This window comes from Neophocaena asiaeorientalis, unplaced genomic scaffold (assembly GCF_003031525.2).
Source record: "Neophocaena asiaeorientalis asiaeorientalis breed wild unplaced genomic scaffold, Neophocaena_asiaeorientalis_V1.1 scaffold59, whole genome shotgun sequence".
Lineage (NCBI taxonomy): Eukaryota > Metazoa > Chordata > Mammalia > Artiodactyla > Phocoenidae > Neophocaena > Neophocaena asiaeorientalis.
This window is the reverse complement of record NW_020174268.1, coordinates 15,189,506-15,211,885: the sequence shown is the minus strand read 5'-3', so window position 1 is coordinate 15,211,885 and position 22,380 is coordinate 15,189,506. Positions and strand designations below refer to the sequence as shown.

Genomic DNA, 22,380 nt, shown 5'->3' with positions numbered 1-22,380 from the left:
GTTCTGCCTTCAAGTCATTCTTAAAAGTGTTTTATCCAGAGCTTTTATTTGTTTTTTATAATTGCTATCTGGAAGCATTAATTTAATGAGTTGACGAAAACTACTCCACCATTATTAGAACTCTTCAGGCTGATTTTCATTCATTTCAAACTGGCCCTTTAAGTACAGTTGCTAACTTAACACACACCTTGTGTCAGGCTTACACATTTTTAGAATAAGACAGAACTCTGTATTTTCTTTTCAAAATTTTTTGAATTTTATTTATGTTTTTATACAGCAGTTTCGTTAGCTATCAGTTTTGCGGTATGCGGGCCTCTCACTGTTGTGGCCTCTCCCGTTGAGGAGCACAGGTTCCGGACGTGGAGGCTCAGCGGCCATGGCTCATGGGCCCAGCTGCTCCATGGCATGTGGAATCTTCCCGGACTGGGGCATGAACCCGTGTCCCCTGCATCGGCAGGCGGACTCTCAACCACTGCGCCACCAGGGAAGCCCTAGACATCAATTTTGTACACATCAATGTATACAGGTCAATCCCAATCTCCCAATTCATCACAACACCACCACCCCGGCCCCCCCCCACGGCTTTCCCCCCTTAGTGTCCATACGTTTGTTCTTTACATCTGTGTCTCAATTTCTGCCCTGCAAACTGGTTCATCTGTACCATTTTTCTAGGTTTCACATATATGCGTTAATATATGATATTTGTTTTTCTCTTTCTGACTTCACTCTGTATGGCAGTCTGTAAATCCATCCACTCTCAACAAATGACCCAATTTCGTTCCTTTTTATGGCTGAGTAATATTCCATTGTATATATGTACTACAACTTCTTTATCCATTCATCTGTCGATGTGCGTTTAGGTTGCTTCCATGATCTGGCTATTGTAAATAGTGCTGCAGTGAACATTGGGGTGCATGTGTCTTTTTGAATTACGGTTTTCTCTGGTTATATGCCCAGTAATAAGATTGCTGGATCATATGGTAATTCTATTTTTAGTTTTTTAAGGGATTTCCATACTGTTCTCCATAGTGGTTGTATCAGTTTACATTCCCACCAACAGTGCAAGAGGGTTCCCTTTTCTCCACACTCTCTCCAGCATTTGTTGTTTGTAGATTTTCTGATGATGGCCATTCTAACTGGTGTGCAGTGATACCTCATTGTAGTTTTGATTTGCATTTCTCTAATAATTAGTGATGTTGAGCAGCTTTTCATGTGCTTCTTGGCCATCTGTATGTCTTCTTTGGAGAAATGTCTATTTAGATCTTCTGCCCATTTTTGGATTGGGTTGTTTATTTTTTAATATTGAGCTGCATGAGCTGTTTATATATTTTGGAGATTAATCCTTTGTTGATTCATTTGCAAATATTTTCTCCCATTCTGAGGGTTGTCTTTTCGTCTTGATTATGGTTTCCTTTGCTGTGCAAAAGCTTTGAAGTTTTATTAGGTCCCATTTGTTTATTTTTGTTTTAATTTCCATTACTCTAGGAGGTGGATCTAAAAAGATCTTGCTGTGATGTATGTCAAAGAGTGTTCTTCCTATGTTTTCCTCTAAGAGTTTTATAGTGTCCAGTCTTACGTTTATGTCTTGAATCCATATTGAGTTTATTTCTGTGTATGGTGTTAGGGAGTGTTCTAATTTCATTCTTTTACATGTAGCTGTCCAGTTTTCCCAGCACCACTTATTGAAGAGACTGTCTTTTCTTCATTGTATATCCTTGCCTTCTTTGTAATAGATTAGTTGACCTTAGGTTTGTGGGTTTACCTCTGGGATTTCTATCTTGTTCCATTGATCTGTGTTTCTGTTTTTGTGCCAGTACCATATTGTCTTGATTTCTGTAGCTTTGTAGTATAGTCTGAAGTCAGGGAGTCTGATTCCTCCAGCTCCGTTTTTTTCCCTTCAAGACTGCTTGGGCTATTCAGGGTCTTCTGTGTCTCCATACAAATTTTGAGATTTTTTGTTCTAGTTCTGTAAAAAATGCCATTGGTAATTTGATAGGGATTGCATTGAATCTGTAGATTGCTTTGGGTAGTATAGTCATTTTCACAATATTGATTTTTTTCGATCCAAGAACATGGATGTTGGTATCATCTTTAATTTCTTTCATCAGTGTCTTATAGTTTTCTGCATACAGGTCTTTTGTCTCCTTGGTTAGGTTTATTCCTAGGTATTTTATTCTTCTTGTTGCAGTGGTAAATGGGAGTGTTTCCTTAGTTTCTCTTTCAGAGTTTTCATCGTTAGTGTATAGGAATGCAAGAGATTTCTGTGCATTAGTTTTGTATCCTGCAACTTTACCAAATTCATTGATTAACTCTAGTAGTTTTCTGATGGCTTCTTTAGGATTCTCTATGTGTAGTATCGTGTCATCTGCAAACAGTGACAGTTTCACTTCTTCCAATTTGTATTACTTTTATTTCTTTTTCTTCTCTGATTGCCATGGCTAGGACTTCCAAATTGATGAGTCTGACTAATGATTTATCAATTTTGTTTATCTTTTCAAAGAACCAGCTTTCAGTTTTATTGATCTTTGCTACTGTTTTCTTTGTTTCTATTTCATTTATTTCTGCCCTGGTCTTTATGATTTCTTTCCTTCTGCTAACTTTGGGTTTTGTTTGTTCTTCTTTCTCTAGTTCCTTTAGGTGTAAGGTTAGATTATTTATTGGAGATTTTTCTTGTTTCTTGAGGTGGGCTTGCATAGCTATAAACTTCCCTTTTAGAACTGCTTTGCTGCATCCCATAGGTTTTGGATTGTCATATTTTCATTGTCATTTGTTCCAGGTATTTTTTGATTTCCTCTTTGATTTCTTTACTGATCTCTTGGCTATTTAGTAACATATTGTTTAGCCTCCATCTGTTTGTGTTTTTTGTGTTTTTTCCCATGTAATTCAATTCTAATCTCATAGCATTGTGGTCAGAAAAGATGCTTGATATGATTTCAATTTTCTTAAATTTACTGAGGCATGATTTGTGACCCAAGATGTGATCTGTCCTGTAGAACGTTCCATGCGCCCTTGAGAAGGAAGTGTAATCTGCTGTTTTTGGGTGGAATGTCCTATGAATATCAGTTAAATCTATTTGGTCTATTGTGTCATTTAAAGCTTCTGTTTCCTTATTTATTTTCATTTTGGATGATCTGTCCATTGGTGTAAGTGAGGTATTAAAGTCCCCCACTATTACTGTGTTACTCTCGATTTCCTCTCTTATAGCTGTTAGCAGGTGCCTTATGTATTGAGGTGCTCCTATGTTGGTTGCATATATATTTATAATTGTTATATCTTCTTCTTGATTTGATCCCTTGATCATTATGTAGTGTCCTTCCTTGCCTCTTGTAACATTCTTTGTTTTAAAGTTTATTTTATCTGATGTTTGTATTGCTACTCCAGCTTTCTTTTGATTTCCATTTGCATGGAATATCTTTTTCCATTCCCTCACTTTCAGTCTGTATGTGTCCTTAGGTCTGAAGTGGGTCTGTTGTAGACAGCATATCTATGGGTCTTATTTTTGTATCCATTCAGCAAGCCTGTGTCTTTTGGTTGGAACATTTAATCCATTCACGTTTAAGGTAGTTATCGATATGTATGTTCCTGTGACCATTTTCTTAAATGTTTTGCATTTGTTTTTGTAGGTCCTTTTCTTGTCTTGTGTTTCCCACTTAGAGAAGTTCCTTTAGCATTTGCTGTAGAGCTGGTTTGGTGGTGCTGAATTCTCTTAGCTTTTGCTTGTCTGTAAAGCTTGTCTGTAAAGCTTTTGATTTCTCCATCGGACCTGGTAGGTAGAGCTGACTGTTGCTCTTGTGGGCAGAGCTCAGTAAACTTTAATCTGATTGACTGATGATGGGTGGGGCTGGGTTCCCTCCCTGTCAGTTGTTTTGCCTGAGGCAGCCCAACACTGGGCTGGGCTGTTTGGTGGGGCTAATGGCAGACTCTGGGAGGGCTCACACCAAGGAGTACTTCCCAGAACTTCTGCTGCCAGTGTCCTTGTCCCCATGGTGAGCCACAGCCACCACCCGCCTCTGCAGGAGACGCAGGTAGGTCTGGTTCAGTCTCCCCTGGGGTCACTGCTCCTTCCCCTGGGTCCCGATGTGCACACTGCTTTGTGTGTGCCCTCCAGGAGTGGAGTCTCTGTTTCCCCCAGTTCTTTCGAAGTCCTGCAATCACATCCCTCTAGTCTTCAAAGTCTGATTCACTAGGAATTCCTCCTCCCGTTGCTGGACCTCCAGGTTGGGAAGCCTGACGTGGGGCTCAGAACCTTCAGTCCAGTGGGTGGACTTCTGTGGTATAAGTGTTCTCCAGTCTGTAAGTCACCCACCCAGTGGTTATGGGATTTGATTTTGCTGTGATTGCGCCCCCCCACCATCTCATTGTGGCTTCTCCTTTGTCTTTGGTTGTGAGATATCTTTTCTGATGAGTTCCAGTGTCTTCCTGTTGATGATTGTCCAGCAGCTAGTTGTGATTCTGGTGTTCTCACAAGAGGGAGTGAGAGCATGTCCTTCTACTCCGCCATCTTTGTTCAGGGCCCCAGAAACTCCCTGTTAATTCAATTACATATATTTGATTTACGTAGGTAATTATTTAGTGAAAAGCCTACAGTTAAAGAATGCTTATAAAGATTGGTGAAAGGGATAGCCATATTTCTACTGCCATTTCTTTTCTCCTTTATTAGCGCCAGCCTCTGATAGCAATGAGACACATGCAACCAGATAATACTGGAAGAAAATGTTGTTTTTCACCTGTCTTTGACTTTTACTTTTCTTGGTATTTCTACTCTATGGAAAAAAGTAGTAAAATGTAAATGTTTGTCTCAGCTGCTTCTGGCTCAAAATTCATTTTCATGATAGGCCTGTTGGACATCTGTTTATGTTTAAATGGTTATCTAGGACGAGCTCTGGTCCTCTAGGACGAGCTCTGATCCGGGGGACCTTTTAGAATCATTCTACAAAAATTTGACTTTATGGCTCTGACTTTTAAGCAAAATATATTTAAAAAGAAAGTGTGTCCAAGAGGGAACTGGATGCGTTGATTGTAAAGATGGCACATACATCTAATAAATTGATTGTCTTGTGCGCTTAGCATAAGTCTAAGGTTAACATTAATATAGTCTAATATAGTCTATATTTTAAGATGTGTTGATTTTTAATTGTTCTCTTGAAATTGAACAAGGTTATTTTGTTGTTTTAATGTAAATATAATTTAGTAAGAGACAGATTTTAAAATTTGTACTGGCTTCTGTAGAAAGTAAGTGCAGGGCTTCCCTGGGGGTGCAGTGGTTCAGAATCCGCCTGCCAATGCAGGGGACACAGGTTTGAGCCCTGGTCCGGAAAGATCCCACATGCCGTGGAGCAACTAAGCCCGTGTGCCACACTACTGAGCCTGTGCTCTAGAGCCTGCGAGCCACAACTACTTAGCCCACATGCCACAAGTACTGAAGTCTTTGCGCCTAGAGCCCCTGCTCTGCAACAAGAGAAGCCACTGCAATGAGAAGCCTGCACACTGCAACATAGCCCCCACTCACAGCAACCGGAGAAAGCCCGGGCACAGCAACGAAGACCCAACGCAGCAGAAAACAAATCAATAAAAATAAATAAATTTAGAAAGTAAGTGTGTTCAAACCTAACATACTTCAGGTAAATCCTTAAATATTTTTGCTGATGGAAGGTAAATGAGGTATATTATAACCCGAATATGTGCTATTTGACTTTTTTTTTCTTGTATAAACTTACTTATTTTTGGCTGCATTGGATCTTCGTTGCTGTGTGCAGGCTTTCTCTAGTTGCGGCGAGTGGGGGCTACTTTTCATTGCAGCGCGCAGACTTCTCATTGCAGTGGCTTCTCTTGTTGCGGAACCCAGGCTCTAGGTGCGTGGGCTTCAGTAGCTGTGGCTCGAAGCCTCTAGAACGCAGGCTCAGTAGTTGTGGCATATGGCCTTAGTTGCTCCGCAGCATGTGGGATCTTCCTGGACCAGGGCTCAAACCCATGTCTGCTGCATTGGCAGGCGGATTCTTAACCACTGCGCCACCAGGGAAACTCCTGAGTTTTTATCTTTAGTGTTATAAGAAGTAGATAAGAGGCATGTGGATACCGTTAGCCCTTTCTACAGTAGTCTAACTCTAAATAACATTTATGTCTTTGTCAGTTAGCGTTTGATTAGAGAAGTAAGATTATTGTTGTGATTGGTTTTTACCAATTGTAGGAACTAATTATACACACCTGAATCTGCTGCTAGGCTTGAAGTTAGCAGGGCTAGTAGTTGGAAAGGGAACATGGACGTGAAGCAGGGGGAGGAAGGTTAGACTGGAACCTGCAAAGAACTTTTGGAACTTTCAGCAATAAGTTAGAACCTATGAGCCCAAACTTGAACTTTCATGGCTCTCACTGCTTCCACACCTGCAACCTTGATGATGTAGGTAACCTTCAACCTTGATGATGTAGGTAATCTGCAGTAGGTGTGGCACACCTCACCGTGGAGCTGCACACAAACCTGCCCCAGTATTATTTGGAAAAGCAAAGGTGGAGATCTGACAGGAGCTGAATGAGCTATAGGCTCAATTGCTGCCCCATGCCAATGAGCCCAAAGTTCCATGACACTGTGTGATTACTGCAGTAACACCTGACTTTAGGTTTACATTCTGAACCTGGTGGCTGCTTCACTTTTGTCTTCTAATCTCATGGGAATTTTTTTTTTTTTTTCTTTTTGAGACCAACCCTAACCCACAACCATGCAGGGAATGAATCGTGTTTGGGAAAGTGTAGTTGCAACCCGGCTAAGGTAAAAAGCCATCACAGACCATCACTTGTCACCACGGCACCAGTGCACACCTCTTTTTTTATCATATTTACCTTATAAATAAAGACAATTACAAAAGTATACTTTTGGTGAACATAATGCAGCTATCCTTTGTTCACCTGATAACATACAAATGCCCTCCTTAAGAGAGGATACAAAATCCCTTTATCCATAGGTGGGTTAATTTTTTTTCTACCTGTGTCTAGGTACCAATTTTTTTTCTACCTATGTCACATTTTCTACTTAATATCCTGTAACTTAAATATGGAGATATGAGATTAGCTACTATCAGATGGTTGTAGAAAGGGAGATAAGAAATAAGTTGGTTAATATATATACAAATTTTTTATATCATAAAAGGAAAAAGTACTCATTAGAATTTTTATTTCTGCAACTAGTCATGTGGTTGTAGTTGCTGTCTATAATTATCTTCTGCTGTCATTCCACAGTCCCTCTGTTCTTGGCAATACCTCAGCTGGTTGTGGTTTCTTGCCTGATGGGGTGACCTAAATCTTCATTCCTTAAGGGTCTGGGTCATTAGCAGTCCTGCCTGGATTGTTTCCACTGACTTTAATCACAGTACATGGAAATACTAAGTGGCCTCCTAGGGGAAATCCTGCATTCCAGACATAGTTTCTGTTAGCCCCTCTTGTGTGGTAGCAACCTGACTTCCCCTTGATTGTGAGATGAGAACCCTAGTCGATTCTGTAACCCCCTTCTTTGTCTGTTGATTCATTGGCATGAATAACCCAAAGTGGCTGGGTGGCAGTCTTAATGGAATCGTTTCTGCATCCCTTGGTGGAAACTAAGATCTTCCAAAGGGACTATATGGGCATAGATGGATATAGGTGGGTAAGTGATGTGGTGTGTTGTATGTGTCAGTGAATTGGGAAGCAAAGTAAATCTGTTTAGAGTGAGAATGAGTTAATACAAATTAATATAGTATACTTCACGATACTTGTGGAGTTAGTAGGATACCCTATATGAAATACTTACTTTGAAAGAAGTGTAAATATATTCAGAACGTGCATATAGTTTTTTCGTTTTTATTATCCCATATTTAATAATGGGCAGGTGGTTGGTAGCAGTTGAGTTTGAATCTATGTGTTTTTTTGTTTGTTTTTTTGGCCACACGGCATGTGGGATCTTAGTTCCCCGACCAGGGATCGAACCTACGCCCCCTGCATTGGAAGCGTGGAGTCTTAACCACTGGACCGCCAGTAAAGTCCCAAGTTTTGAATTTAGATCTGATATACTTCTTGGATTTTTTATTTACCTAAAGGAGGAAATAAGAATTACATTTACTATTTTGAGTTTTTATAAGTTAATTTTAAAGAATATAGAAGAGTGAACATAAATGACTTCATTTTCACAAATGAAAATATTACAGTAACATTGCTTGTCATATCTACTCTGAAACTAGGAGGAGGGTGAGCCTGGAGTCAGACCACCTGGCTTTAAATTCCAGCTCTTCTGCTTACCATGAATTTCTGTTAACTATGGCTTTGTAACAACAGCCCCTCCCCCACCGCCCCCGCAATTTCAGTGGCTTAAAATGAGTGTGTGTTATTACTCATGAATCTGTAGATCACGTGGATGGTTCTGATCACCTGGGCTAGATTTGGCAGATTTCATCTAGGATAGCTCATAACATCGGTGGTCACCTGGCAGATTGTTGGGAAGCTGGCTTGTCTATGGTGGCTTCTCACGTTTCTGGCTGTTGGCTGACTCTCTGCTGGATGATGGAGGGTGACCGAGGCTCTCATCATTTATCAGGCAAGTCTGGACTTCTTCACATGGTGGTGGCAGGATTCTTAGAGAGGTAGTAGAAACAAGCAAGGTCTCTTGAGGTCTACATTTGGAACTGGCACAACATCACTTCTGCCACGTTCTGTTGGTACAAGGCAAGTCATGAGGCCAGACAAGATTCAAGATGTGGGGAAATGAGCTCTACCTCTTGACGGGAGGAGCTGCAGTGTCACATTGCTAGGGGTGTGCGTACTAGGAGGGGTGGAGAATTGGGGCCATTGTATAAGCATTTTACCATACAGCATGATGATGCACAAGTCTCTTCATCCCTTTGAATCTGTTTCCTAACCTGTAAAAATGGCTAGGAGAGTGACGATTCTTTTTGAGACAATTTTGAAGATTAGGTAAAATAAACTGTGTAAAGTGTCTCTGGTAGTGCCTTAATATATGCCAATATGTGCTCAGTAAATGTTTATTATTATTACTTGTAATGATTAGGTGTTCTATATTCATGACTAAAATACTCATAATAATCCTGTGATGCTGTCATTATTTCCTTCTTATAGCTGAGGAGACAGACTGAATTGCTTAAGTTACCAGTATGCCAAGGTTGGTGGTAGACCCAACGTTGAGCCAAGGTTCTTTGTTTTTGCTTTGAAAACCTAATACTGGCCTTTGAGAGCCAGTACAGTGGTAAAACATGGGGGCTCTGGAACTGTTAGAGTCCTTGTCCCAGACCTTTACTAGGCTTTCAGCCTTGGACACATTACTTAACCTCTTTGTGCCTCACTTTTTAGGAAAGGAGATTGCTTACGTCCCACCATTGTTGGTGAGGATTAAATGAATTAATATACATTGTTTAGAACTACAAGCACAGGCTAGGTAGGTACTCTATATGTTATTCCTTTTCTTCTTCTTATTACACTATGCTGCCTTTAGTCCAAACCTTTAAAAGCCTTTCTTATTGAAAATATTAAATGAGGCTGAAGTTATCACCCTTTTCTTTTTAGAGCCATCTAATTTTTTCATGAAGTAGTATTAATCTTTATGGTTAGTTTCTTAATATAGTAATTATGGATTTTACTGATGTGAATTGGTTCTATGGGGACATTTCAATTTGAGGAAAAGCTATTCCATGGTACTTTGGTTTTTTTCTCCATCTCCTTTCTGAGCTTTTCTTGCACAATGTCATTCATTTCTGTGGCTTCTGTTTAATGTTGGTTACTCTCAAATCAACATCTGAAGTTTGACCTCACTCCTGAGTTTCATTCCTTAATTGGTTTTTCATTCTCCAGTTAGTTATTAAATTTACTATTTCTGTTATCTCTCACACTCTTTTCCTTTATGCTTATTGCTTTTGGTTTAGTGCAAATTCTTCTCATTTTTTTTTTTTTATATCTGACCTTATTTATTTGTTACTCTTAGAACATCTTATTTTTGACTGGACTCAGAGGTAGAAGCTTTCAGAGAGGACAGCCTCCCTTTCTTGGTAGTCTCTTCCTGGCATTTTTCTTTGGCCTCCTTCATTCTCTTGGCTAAAGGTTTAGCATATTCTGCAGCCTTTTATTTTTCTTGGTACACTGTTCCTTCAGAGCAATATGCTGATGTTTGTGTTGCAGAACACGTGGAATAACAAACACTGAATCTTGTGTGCCTTGGTCTTAGGTTACTTACCCTCTTTGTTTAGGGGCTTTCTCACAACACACTGGTGGACATGATCTTCTCTAGAGAGATTGAAAAGTTTGTGAATTTTAGCGATTTTGGTCCCAAGTTGGCGAGGCGCAGTAGTATCAGTGACTTCAGGAATATCCTTCTCTCCCTTTTTTTTTTTTTTTTTTTTTTTTTTTTTTAAATAATGACCAAGTTGAAAGCACTTAGACTGGTGTCCACAATGCAACCCTGAACAGATTTGCACTTTCTTTCTCCAGTCTTCCTTGGTCTGTAACTGGACTGCCCCTTAGTAGCAGATGGACACAGCCATGGGTGAAGACACCCTGATTCATGGGAAACCTTGTTTGTCATTCCCACCAATGATTCTGACCGCATAACACTTCCATTCTTTACCCAGAGCATTAGCAGCAACTTCTGTGGCCATACGCTTCTCATAAAAGGTACAAAGTTTGCATTCATCGTCCACTTCAGTGAGTTTCTGGCATCTAGTGGCTAGGAAAGAGATGTTCAGTTTCATCCTGAAGCAGCTGACCAGCTCTGAGGTTCTGCAAAAAAAGAGCTCATCATTTTTTTCTTAAATTAGTTTAGAAGCCTCCTAATCAGTCTCTTAACTCCGTTCTTACCTTTTCCCAATCCATTCTCCAAGGACTGTCAAGATAGTTTATGTAAAAAACATTTGATCATTTTATTCGTTTGGTTAAAATGTTAACTTCACATTGCTTGCAAGAAAAAATAAAGTTTTGAGCGTTCAGGGCTCTTGATGAATCTGTCTCTGCTTCCCTCTCCAGAAGAATCTTTAGTTACTTTGCAACAGAATTTCTGACTTCTGCTGTGTGAAACCATCTAGGACTGTTATATTCTCTTGCATGTCTGTGCATCTGCGTGTGCTTTTAATTTCACGTGAAATCCTCTGCGTATGTTTGTTCTGTTGGCACACTTTGCACATCTTTTTAAAGATTTAGTTGGTGTGATTTTTCAGGGAAGGTTTCCTTATCCCTACTACATACTTTCAGACTCCTGATTCTTCCCTGGATTGGTATATGATTTATTATAGCTTTTATCCCATTGGTGTTTTTTTTTTTTTTTTTTTTTTTTTGCGGTACGCGGGCCTCTCACTGCTGTGGCCTCTCCCGTTGCGGAGCACAGGCTCCGGACGCGCAGGCTCAGCGGCCATGGTTCACGGGCCCAGCCGCTCCGCGACATGTGGGATCTTCCCAGACCGGGGCACGAACCCATGTCCCCTGCATAGGCAGGCGGACTCTCAACCCCTGCGCCACCAGGGAAGCCCCCCATTGGTGTTTTTAAACATCCTTTTTTGGATATAATTCACATACAATACAGTTCACTACTTTAGTGTACAGCTCAGTGGTTTAGTATATTTAGAGTCGTGCATCTGTTACCACAGTCAATTTTAGAACATTTCATTATCCCGCAAAGAAACCCACACCTTTTAGCCAACACCCCCTAACGTCTCATCTCCCTTCCCGTCCCCTCTGCAACCACTAATCTGCTTTCTGTCTCTATAGATCTGCCTATTCTGTACATTTCATATTAGTGGAATCATTTAATATTTGGTCCCTTGTAATTGGTGTCTTTAACTTAATGTTGTCAAAGTTTATCTGTGTTGCGGTATATGTCAGTACTTCATTTCTTGTTATTGCCAAATATTCCATTATATGGCTAGACTATATTTTATCCATTCATTAGTTGATGGGTATTTGGGTTGTTTTCACTTTAGCTATTAATGAGTAATACTATAATGAGCATTCGTGTAAAAGTTTATGTGCAGACGTGTTTTTATTTCTGCTGGATCATATGTTAACTTGGTTTAACTGTTTGAGGAAAAGCCAAAGCTACAGCACCATTTTACATTCCTGCCATCAGTGTATGAAGGTTTTAATTTCTCTACATCCTTGCCCACACTTGTTACTGTCTGTCTTTTTGATTATAGCCATCCTAGTGGGTGTGAGCTGGTATCTCATTGTGGTTTTTATTTGCATTTCCTGATGGTTAATGATGTTGAGCAACTTTTCATGTATGTATTAACCACTTGTGTATCTTTGGAAAACTATTCAGATCCTTTGTCCATTTTAAAATTGAGTTGTGATAGTTCTTTGTATACTCTAGATACAAGCCCCTTAGCAGATACGTATATGATTTATATAAATTTTCTCCCATTCTGTTGGTAGCTGTTACACTGTCTTGATGTTACCCTTTGAAGCGTGAACATTTTTTGTTTTTGTTATAAATCCCCACTTATCCTTGTTGTATTCAGAGTTGAGCCCAGTCTCTCTCCTCTGTTGCTATAGTCTTGACACTTAAAGGGGTCCAGAATAAGCTGTCATGGCATAAAAATTATTTTGAGAAGAAGGCATTTGAGTTCCTGAAATCTCTTATCTGCCTAAAAGCATAGCTTCCCCAAAGAACTCAATTGTCATAAATACCCTTCCTGGAGCAGCCATGGAAGACTGACTCTTATCACTGGAGATGAGAAGTCTCCACACCACACCTAAACAGACATTGTCACAAAACTTCCCTGTCTCCCATTTGTTCTTGTCAGGGCCCATTTATCTTTTCAAAAAGTCATTTGTTTTCCTATCAATGCCCATCTCCTATTAAGATGCCATATAAGCCTCAGATTTTAAATGTCTCCTTGAGTCACATTTTTCTGTGAACTCCTCTACATACATACATGAATAAAACTCTGTCTTTTGCTAATTTCTTGTATAGGAGGAAAAAATCTGTTTCCTCTTTCCATCCTAAATTCATTGGCTGGGACCCTACAAATTAGACTGACAAAAGAGCAATCAATGCATTTTTAGAGAACTGTCAAGGCGAAGGAAAAGGACATTGAGTTTCTAAGGGTGGCAAACTGTGGAAAGTTAAATATATGGGGAATTAATGGAAGATAAGGGCTACTTAGTAAAGTTAAAATGTTTAAAAAATTGAGACTTCTCTGGCGGTCCAGTGGTTGGGACTTCGCCTTACAGTGCAGGGGGTGCAGGTCCAATCCCTGGTCAGGGAGCTAGGATCCCACATACCTTGTAGCCAAAAGAACAAAACATAAAACAGAAGCAATATTGTAACAAATTCAATAAAGACTTTAAAAATGGTCCACATCAAAAAAATCTTTAAAAAAATGTTTAAAAAATTGAGATATGATTGATATATACCATATTAGTTTCCGGTGTACAACATAATGATTTGGTATTTGTATATATTGTGAAATGATCACCACAATAAGTCTAGTTATAGTTAACATCTATCACCACACCTACACATTTTTTTTTTTTTATGGAAATAACTTTTTTTTTTTTGTGGTACGCGGGCCTCTCACTGTTGTGGCCTCTCCCATTGCGGAGCACAGGCTCCGGACGCGCAAGCTCAGCGGCCATGGCTCACGGGCCCAGCTGCTCGCGGCATGTGGGATCTTCCTGGACCAGGGCATGAGCCCGTGTTCCCTGCATCGGCAGGCGGACTCTCAACCACTGCGCCACCAGGGAAGCCCTGGAAAGAACATTTTAAGATTTACTCTCTTAGCAAATTTCAAATATACAATGCAGTATTATTAATTACAGTCACCATGCTGCACTTACATCCCCATGACTTATTTTATAACTGGAAGTTTGTACTTTTTGACCACGTTCACCCATTTTGCCCACCTCACCCTCCAGCTCTGGCAGCCACCAATATAATTTGTTCCCTCTATCTGTGAATTCAGTTTTTTGTTTTGTTTAGATTCCACATATAAGTGAGATCATATAGTATTTGTTTTTCTCTCTCTGACTTATTTCACTTAGCATAATGCCCTCCAGTTCCATCTGTGTTGTTGCAAATGGCAGGATTTCCTTCTTTCATTTAATGGCTGAATAATATTCTATTGGAATTAAATTTGGAATTGAATTCCAGCTTTGTCAATTAGAAGAGTTATGACCTGTGGGCTATGGACATGTTGCTTCTTTTAATCCTTTATAAGCATGAACCTCATGTATTTCAGGGTTGCTAGAAAGATGAGTAACACGAAGTATTGAATATGTAAAAGTAATTTATGTAGTTCCTGGCAAATAGATGATCAATGAATGTTAGTTTTATTCTTTCATTTACTATGTAGTAAATACAATAATTTGGCAATCTAGAAGTAGCCTTTTGTTTTCAAAATACTATTTTCATAATGTACTTGCCTGCAGCCAAAGACTTCCTTAGTAGTTACATCTTGAGTTCTAGAAATATTTCAAAGTGCTAAGCTAGAACTGGCAATTACTTTTTTTATTTAAAATTTATATTTGAAAAATACAAATGGAGGTCATGCTATATATATTGTTTTGCCTTTTCAATTTAATGATGTATTTTGGACTTTGATATGGGTCAGCACATAAATTGCATCATCACGTTTAGTTTTGTATGTTTATACCAAAAATTGCTTAACTTTACTGTTGTAGGACATGTAATTTTACATACTTTTCTGTCACACTCGTCTCTGCATGTAAATATATTAAAAAAAAATATAGCCCACGTTGCCATTGCCTGGTATCTTGGGGTTCAAGCTGGCATGTGGAGAAGACAGAGTCAAGGACCTGGGGTAGAATTAGAGTCAAGAGCAGTAATGGAACCATACCAAAAGCCTTCTCTACTTTGGGATTACTGTTTATTTCCCCAAGACAATAAACTCTTTTTTGTTGTTGAATGTAGTTGGACTAGGAAATTTTGTTCCTTGACACTTCACGAATCCAAATGGATACTGTGAGCACTCTTTTTTTAAAAAAAAAAATTAATTAATTAATTAATTTTTGGCTGCCTTGGGTCTTTGTTGCTTCGCGCAGGCTTTCTCTAGTTGCGGCGAGCGGGGGCTACTCTTCGTTGAGGTGTACGGGCTTCTCATTGTGGTGGCTTCTCTTGTTGCGGAGCACGGGCTCTAGGCACACGGGCTTCAGTGGTTGTGGCGCGAGGGCTCATTAGTAGTGGCGCCCAAGGGCTTAGTTGCTCTGCAGCATGTGGGATCTTCCCAGACCAGGGCATTGGCAGACGGATTCTTAACCACTGCACCACTAGGGAAGTCCCTGTGAGCACTCTTATCTTGCACTTGTCTAAGTGGAAATGCTCTCGTGTTTTGTAACTAAGTTTAATTATTTGCTCTTTACTTCTGAAAGGTACTGTTCATTATATTAAAGAATCTCTCCTCTTTTCCTGATTTGTTCTAAGAGAGATTTATATAAATCAGGAATAGGGAGTAGTTTAATTTAGATGATCTTGTGCTTTTTTTTTTTCTTTTGCCTGTCAATATAATTCATTCATTAATAGATTCTCTGATGTTGAGAGTCTTTGCAGAGAGAACTCATTTGCAAGAGAGAGATTGTACATTAGTGAGAAGTGAAATCATGTGAATTTTTTTTTTTTTCGCGGTATGCGAGCCTCCCACTGCTGTGGCCTCTCCCGTTGGGGAGCACAGGCTCCGGACGCGCAGGCTCAGCGGCCATGGCTTATGGGTCTAGCCGCTCCGCAGCATGTGGGATCTTCCCGGACCGGGGCACGAACCCATGTCGCCTGCATCGGCAGGCGGACTCTCAACCACTGCGCCACCAGGGAATCCCTCATGTGCATATTTATTATTTGTCTCAGCTAAAACAAATTCCTGATCTATGGTTGAACCACCTGTGTATCAGTACCTCTGGCTTGGAGAATTGGCATATCCCCATCAGCTTAAATCTGTTTTACTGTAAACCATGTATTTATTTACTCTTTAGGGAGATGGAGTTATTCTGATTATCTAGGGCAGTTAGGGTCTATTTAATGGAGTTAGATATTACTGCTACCCTAAATTCATTGCAGCTCCATTATCAAAGAGGAGTGTAATGGTTGTAGGGGAGGCAGGCACATACCCACATTGTTTTGGGTATCTTGACAGTGTGAAAATATGAGATAAGTAAGAGATACAAATATCTGAAAGGAGGGGACCAATGTGGCAAACAGTGTGGTTAGCTTCTTTCTTGCAAATGGAGCTCAGGTTTGTTAAATGTGCTTGGGAGGAGGCTGGTCCCTAGTGAACCACAAGGGTTAAATAAGAGTAGTTTAAACCAACTGTGGCAGTTTCATTTCCCTTGCTAGCATCTGGTTTAATAATGGTGTTATTACCTGTTTCAATTTTTGCTAGTTCATTGTGTGAAAATCCTTCCTTATTGTGGTCTTAATTTTTATTTTTCTCATTACAAAGGAGAGAGGGGACAACTTGTCAAACGTTTAATGGATATTTATTTGTCTTTTGTAATGCACCTGATAGTGACACTTTTTTTCTGTGTGGTTGTGTGTTTCTTCCCTATTTGTACATGTGTATATTCTGATTACTAACTTTAAAAGTTGAGTTGTAAATACCTTCTCCCATATTGAGATATTAATTTTAATGTAGTAAAGGTTATTAATCTTTTTTTCATGGTTTATTTTTTTATTTATATTTAGTTTGGTTTAAGAAATCTTTCCAGACTTGGGTAATAAAAAATGTCTCTTGTTTTAAACCTTTGTCTTTCATTTCATTTCACTGGGGATGCTTTTGTTTTTTTCATCAGTAGTGGGGTAGGGATTGAAATCCATTTTTTCCTTTATGAATATTCAGATTCCTTTGTTAAAGAGTCCATCTTTTCTGCATTGATCTGCAAAATTAACTCTATCACAATCAAGTTACCATATGTGTGTAGGTCTATTTTTAGACTCATTTCTATTCTATGATCTATATGTCTGTCCTCACTGTAATAACTTATGCTTTCTGTTAGGGCAAATTCCTCCCCACTTCATTTTTCATGTGTGTTTTAGCTTTTTGCACATCTGAATAATTTTAAAATCTGGTGCTAAGGTCTTTCAGGTGCTCTGTTGACTTATTTATCTATAAGATACTTTGGGGGAGAATTGCTATCTTTATGATATGAACATAGTATATCTTTGTAAGAAGCATTTAGATTTTATATAATGTTTTTTAGTAAGGTGTTACAGTTTTTCATCATATAGGTCTTAAACATGTTTGGTTAGATCTTTAAAATGTACCTTGAAATTTTTTTTTATTTTACATTTTCAGTTGCTTTGGCTGGTGTATGGAAATGCAGTAGATTTTTGCATACTAATCTGCCTACCTTATTAAGCTTTTTGTTTCCCAATATTTTGCTGTTTATGAGTTTCTACATAGCAAATTATATCACCTGCAAATAATGAGACTGTAGTTTCTTTCTAATCCTTATACACTGATTTCCTTTTCTTAGTGTACTAGCTAGAATCTTCTGGTAAATATTAAAGAGCAGTAGTGGTAGTGGAATTATTATTATTTTTTGGCTTTAGAGGGAATACTTGATACGTTTCACCATTAAGAATGATGTTCGTTGTTGGTTTTTGGTAGATAACCTTTATTTAGGTAAACGTATTTTCTTTTCTTGTATATTTAGCAAATGGGCATTGATTTCTGCATGTGTTGAGATCGTTTTCTTTCTTCCTTCAGTGTGTTGATGTGGTAGATGATGTTGATGGATTTTTCTGGTTATAAACCAACCTTGCATTATTAGGATAAACCCAAGTTGGTCATAAGATAGCTACACTGTCCAATATAGAAGCCACTAGCCCCATGTGGCAGTTTAATTTTAATGAGAATTAAGCAAAATTAAAATCCAGTTTCTTAGGCGTACCAACCACATTTCAAGTGTTAATTGTAGCTAGCGGCTATGATATTGGACAGTGCAAATTATAGAGTGTTTCCATTGCAGGAAGTTCTGTTGAGCAGTGCTGTGATATAGCTGTCTTTTAAGATACGTTGCTGGAGTTATGTGGTTAATCCATGTATGTATGTTTGCTTATGAGTCTTTGTAGTATTTTTTGATTTTCATGTCAGAGTTTTATTAGTTTCACAGAAAGATGGAAAATATTCTCTTTGTGTCTGTTTTCTGGAAGCTTTTGTATAAGATGGAACCATTCTATTCTTTGAAAATTTGAAACAGCTCATTAAGCCTGATGTTTCGTTTGTGGGAAGATTTCAGTTTTCAGTTTCTTTAATGATTACTGGTATATTTAGTTTTTTAAATTTCTTCTAGAATAAGGTTTTGTTATTTATGTTGTTTTTCTAGGAAATTATATCACCTGAGTTGCCAGATTTATTGGCATAAAGCAGGGGTCAGCAAACTATTGCCCATGGGCTGCCTGCCTCTTTTTGTAAATAAAGTTTTATTGGAATACAGCCACACCCATTCACATTGTCTGTGATTGCTTTAGTGATGTAAGTGCAGTTAGGAAATAAGGTATGAGCCATAAGCCAAAAGCATTTATTGTCTAGTCTTTTAAGAAAAAGTTTGCCAATCCTTGGCTTAAAGTATTCTTTATCATGCTTTTAATACCCATACTAATGTCTGTAGTTACATTCTTTTTTTATTCCTAATGTTAATTTTAAAAGTTTCTATTCTTGATCAGCCTTATCAGAAATTTGCCAATTTTTGGCTGTTTAGATGTATTCTCCTAATTAACTTCTGCTCTTTATTATTTTTTTCCTCTATGCTTTGGGTTCATTTTTGTTTTATTCTTATTTTCTTTTCCTGGCTCCTTAGGTTTCATGCTTAACTTCTTTATTTTAACCGTTTTTTTCTTTTCAGTATAAACATAAAAGGCTCTCAATTTTCCTTTCTATACTACTTTCCCTAATTACTACAAGTTTTGTATCTATTTTTTCTTACATCTCTGTTATAATTATTATTTGTGTGTTTTTGCATTTCCTAACACATGGACATATTTATCTTTTTGTTTTCTACTGATTGATGACATTTTAGTGAGAATGATGTGGTCGGTGAGATTTGGATTCTTTTGAATTTGTTGTATGCCAGATCGTGCTTAATTTTTCTAAGTGTTATGTATTGCGCTTGAGAAGAATGTGTAAGGGTGCAGGGTTCTATAAATGACCAACAAGTCAAGCTTGTTAATTATCTTAAGTTTTCTATATCTTTGTTAATTTTTCTAGTGTATGTCAGTAGTGGAAAAGGTGTTAAAACTCTTTGTACTCTGTTCATGGATATATATACGTTTATCCCTGTGGTTTTTATCAATTTTTGCTGTATTTTAATGTCATTTAATAGTTCATATAAATTTAAAATTACCTTCCTGGTGATTTCACGATTTTAATTATTTTGTGATGACTTCTTTATGATGATGTCTTATAACTCTTTATGTTTTAAAATCTGTTTGGTCTGATAATAATGTAGGTACCCACTTTTCTTTTTCTTGTAGTTTCCATTTTCTGTTTGCCCAACCTTTCCCTTTTCTTTGCTTGCTTTTATTTCTTTTTAAAGATTTATTTTCATTTTACCACAATCCATTTCTTTTTCTTTCTTTTTTATTAAAGTTTCTTTTAATTGAATAAACTTGATATGTAACATTGTGTAAGTCTGAGGTGTATAGCATATTACTTGGATACATTCATATACTGTAATATGATTGCTGAAGTAGTGGTACTAATCACATTGCATAATTATAGTACAACGTTATTGTCTGTATTATTCTGTGCATAGATCTATATGGCTTATTTACTACTTGTTACAAGTTTGTACCCCTGAACACCATTAGTCTTATCCCCCATTCTTTCTACCCCATGCATCCCCTGGCAACCACCATGTTACTGTGTTTTTTATATGTTTAACTTTTTGGATTCCACTTATAAGTGATAACATGTCTTTCCCTGATTTACCTCACTTAGCGTAATGTGCTCAATATCCATCCATGTTGTCGCAATGGCGGGATAACCTCCTTTCTCATGGTTGAATAATATTCCTTTGTGTATATATACCACCTCTATTTTATCCATTTATCCATTGATGGCCTTTGGGGTTTTTTAATATCCTGGTTATTGTGAATAATACTGTGATAAACATGAAAGTGCATGAATTTCATCAAAATCCTATTTTCATTTCCTTTGAGTATATACTCAGAAGTGTAATTGCTGGATTGTATGGTAGATCTATTTTTATTTTTTTTTGAGGAACAGCCATGTTGTTTTTATTGAACAACCATGTTGTTTTCCATAGTGCTTGGACCAATTTACATTCCCACCAACAATTTATGAGTTCCATTTTCACCACATCTTCGCCAGCACTTGTTGTCTCATGTCTTCTTGGTGATGGCCATTCTAACACGTGTGAGGGGATATCTCATTGTGGTATTGATTTGTATTTCCCTGGTGATTAGTGTGATGTCAAGCATCTCTTCATATGCCTGTTGGCCATTTTGATGTTCTTTTTGGGAAAATGTCTATTTCTTGTGCCCATTTTTTAATTGGATTTTTTGTTGTTGTTAAGTTCTTTATATTTTGTATATTAACTCATTATCCAATATACGGTTTGGGTAAATTTTCTCTCTGTACGTTTTTTGATTTTGCTGTTTCTTCTGCTGTGCAGAAGCTTTCGAGTTTGATGTAGTCCCATTTGTTGATTTTTGCTTTTGCTGTTTGTGTTTTTGGTGAAGTCTAAAAATTCATTGCCAAAACCAGGTGAGCTTCATCCCTACATTTTCTTCTAGGAGTTTAATGGTATCAGGTCTTGTGTTTGTCTTTGATCCACTTTGAGTTAATTTTTGTGAGTGGTGTTAGATTGAGGTCCAGTTTCTTTGTTCTTCATGTATTTCTCCAGTTTTCCCACCATCATTTGTTGAAGAGACTGTTCTTTCCCTATTGGGTATTTTCAGCTCCCTTGGTGAATATCTGTTGACCTTATGTGCTGGGATTTAATTCTGGGCTCCTTATTCATTGGCTGATGTGTCTATTTTTGTGCTTGTATCATACTGTCTTTATTACTATGGCTTGTGGTATAGTTTGAAATCTGGAAGTGTGATATCTCTGGCTTTGTTCTTTTTTTCTCAGAATTGCTTTGGCTGTTTGGGATCTTTTGTGGGTCCCATAAATTTTAGGATTATTTCCTCTATTCCAATGAAGAATGGCCTTTTATTTGATGGGGATTGTGTTGAAACGGTAGATAGCTTTGGTTAGTGTGGCCATTTTAACGATGTTCTTTTGTTTCATGAGTGTGAGATATCTTTCGATTTATCTATGTCTTTAATTTCTTTTAGCAGTCTTGCGGTTTTCATTATACAGACCTTTCACTTCCTTGGTTTAATTAATGTGTAAATATTTTATTATTTTTGATGCTATGGTAACCTAGATAGTTTTCTTTCTTTTTCAAATGCTCCATCATTAGTGTAAAGGACTGCAACTGATTTCTGTATGTTGATTTTGTATTCTGCACTTTACTGAAATTGTTGACTAATTCCAACAGTTTTTTTATGTTTTTTTTTGTTTTTTTGGGATTCCATGTGTAAGATCATATCAGCAAATAGCAGCAGTTTTACTTTGTTTCTAATTTGGATGCCTTTTATTTGTTGGTCTTGTGCAACTGTTTTAGCTAGTACTTCTGGTAATATACTGATTAGGAGTGGTGAGAGTGGACATCCTTGTCTTGTTCTGGATCTTAGGGGAAACACTTTCAATTTCTCTCCATTGATTATATGGCCTTTATGTTGAGGTATAGTCCTTCCATACCCAGTATGTTGGGGGTTTTCCTCATGAAAGAATTTTGCATTTTGTCAGTAATTTTTCTGCAAATATTGAGATGATCATGTGATTTTTGCCCTTTATTTTATTGATGTGATGTATTACACTTATTGATGTAAATACAGTAAATCATTCTTTGCATACCAGGGATAAACCCCACTTGCTTATGGTGTAATACGCCTTTGCATGTATTCTTGAATTTGGTTGCTAATATATTGTTGAGAATTTTTGCATCTCTATATTGATCAGGAATATTGGTCTATATATTTTTTTCCTGTGGTATCCTTATCTGGTTTTGGTATCAAGGTAATGCTGGCTTCATAGAATGAGTTAGGACATTTTCCCTCCTCAATACTTTGGAAGAGTTTGAGGAGGATTGGTGTTAATTCTTCAGTGAAGATGTCTGGTTCTGGAGTTTTCAACCACTGCGCCACCAGGGAAGCCCTGGGTCTTGTTTTTTTATCCATCCAGCTATTATGTGTCTATTGGTTGGTGAGGTCAGTTCATTTACGTTTAGGGTGATTATTGATATGTAAAGATTTACTATCTCCATTTTATGTTTTGCCTTCTGGTAATTTTGTCCTTCCATTTCCTTTTTGTTTTTGTCTACCCCTGTATGTAGTGGTTT

At 37.9% G+C, this 22,380-nt stretch overlaps 1 protein-coding gene and 1 pseudogene across 6 annotated transcripts in view; one reads left to right on the top strand and one right to left on the bottom strand.

Annotated features, from left to right (window-relative positions):
- The window catches only part of PDS5B (PDS5 cohesin associated factor B), a 196,625-nt gene that overhangs the window by 17,406 nt on the left and 156,839 nt on the right, over positions 1–22,380 (top strand). The window lies entirely within an intron of this gene.
- Positions 9,962–10,718, bottom strand: LOC112406581 (40S ribosomal protein S6 pseudogene; annotated as a pseudogene).